The following is a 2,214-nucleotide window of genomic DNA, read 5'->3' on the forward strand; positions in this document are numbered from 1 at the left end:
GGGACGGCCTGCGGGTTCCGGCCCCACCGCACGCACCCCGCGGAGCCGCCGCGCTCCGGGCAACCGCCGCTTCCGCCGGGGGTAGGGAGGGAGGGCCGGGCTGAGCCCCGCCCGGAGGGAGGTGTGGGCAGATGATGGGCGGCTGGGCTCGGCACGGCCCCGCTCTGCTCGCCCTCTCGCTATGGGACGGCCGGACTGAAGGCCGCGCTGTTGATGCGTTCCCCCGGTAACGGCCCTCCCCGCCGCCTCCCGCAGCCTCCTCCCGGCCGCTGCTGCTGTTGAAGCCCGGTGCTGCTCCATGTCCGACCCCGTGCAGGACGCAAAGTAAGCCGGCACGTCTCCTTCGGGAGCCGGCTCGGTGCCGCAGGGATCGCTGTGAGTCGGTTCGGCCGCACGGTGCAGAACCGCCCTGCCCTCAGCCCGTCCCTGTCCCGCAGGACCCACCTGCACGCGTTGCGGCAGCCCGATTTGCAGCAGTCCGCTGCCGAGGGCGATGCCGGCCCCGCTGCCGAGCTGCAGGGAAAGAGCAAGAAGAGGAAAAGCACAAGCAACACGCAGCCGTGCAAAAAGGTCCCGCCTCGGGATGCGCTGGGTGAGGATCCATAGGGGAACGGCCCTCGTGCTGCTCCCGGAGATGGCAGCGTGCCCGAGGCTGGGGTGATGGGTGATGGGGTGGTGGGGCTGCGCACGGCTGGATACTCAGCTGGGCGCTGTGATGCTTGAGCAGACTTGTCCTCCCCCCAGCTGCTCTCGTGTCTCTGGGATGCGGCTGCAGATCCCCAGCTAAGGGGCATCCTACCGCAGTTCCTGGCTCCTGTGCTGGTTGGGGAAATGCCCTTCCCTCTCCTCACAGGACTAGCGCTGGGACTGAAGCTTTGGCACAAGGGGTTTGTCAGCTCTGCCCTTTATTTCCACCCCCAGCTCGGGGCAGGAGGTTGGATCTCAATGGTCTTTAAGGTCCCTTCCAACCTAAGCCATTCTGAATTCCCCTCCAGGGCGGCTGCCGCGGCTGCGCCCCTTGTATCAGTACATCAACCTCAGCACGGAGCTGACGGGCCCAGCAGAAGAGGAAGGTGGAGGCTCAGCACCAGCAGGTAGGGCAGCTGCTCCAGAGCTGGAGAGAGAGCTCCAACAAGGTTCAGTGAGCAGGCTGGACGGGTGAGAGCCCCTCTGAGGAGGTGCAGGGCCAGGCACAGGGCACGCTGTGCCAACCAGGCCACCTAAGGAGGGCAATAGCTTACCAGCAGGTCATGGCAATAGGGAGGGACCAGAGATGTGCGGGATTCCGTAGCTCAGCGCCCCAGAGATGGAGGCTTTGCCCTTGTTTGTGTCACTCTGGGTTTTTCCAGAGGCCCAACCTGCCCACTGCAGGTCTGTGACAGCGGCACAAAGGAGATTTCCCAATTCAGGGAGAACAGCTTCAAAACAGATCCAGAACCGGGTAGGAATGAAGTCAGACTGAGTCAGAGTGAATGAAGGCAGGGACTCTTCCAGGTGAGCTCAGGAGACATTATTTCACCTGCTTTACATAGCACATAGACAGCACAGACAGGAGATGCTCAGAGCTAGAGCAGGAACAGCAATCCTCTACCTGGAAAGCATTGCAGGAAGATGCAGAACTTCCACTGGTGCACCTGCTGGGAACAGTGTGTAATTTACACCCCTCTGCTTTCTTCCTTCAGCCCACAGCTGATGAGTGCTCAGAGCCAAGGACCAGCTGAGCTCCCACCCTTTAAAAACGTCAATACATTTCTTTCTGACAGTTTGAAACTATGTTGAAAGGAAATAAATACCTGAAGGTAAATGCTTCAATTAGAAACTGAGCAAAGAATGGTCCCAGCAAACCCAGGAAGATTTTGCTCCTTAGCTTGCACCTTCCAGCAACTTCTATAACCAGACAGGCAGAAAATAAAGATCTCATTAATCACAAGTCAGTGTGGGAGGCCCACGATAGACAGGCTATCTCTAGAACCAGTGACTCCAGAACAGCTTTAGAATGAGAGAAAAAGCAAAGAGGTGGGCATAGCTCTGTGCTGTCCAAGCAAAGGCAGCTGCCATGCTTTTCTCACCGAGGGGAAAAGCAAGTCCTGTCAGAAGATCCACCTCCTACTTTGTCACAGCAGGTGATCAGCCCCAGCTGGAAGCCATGTTCAGCTCTGTGATGAAGGTTTCAGCTCAGCCAAATCACACACAAGCACCCAGCTACACGAAGAA

The sequence above is a fragment of the Meleagris gallopavo genome, chromosome 13, assembly GCF_000146605.3.
Source record: "Meleagris gallopavo isolate NT-WF06-2002-E0010 breed Aviagen turkey brand Nicholas breeding stock chromosome 13, Turkey_5.1, whole genome shotgun sequence".
NCBI lineage: Eukaryota > Metazoa > Chordata > Aves > Galliformes > Phasianidae > Meleagris > Meleagris gallopavo.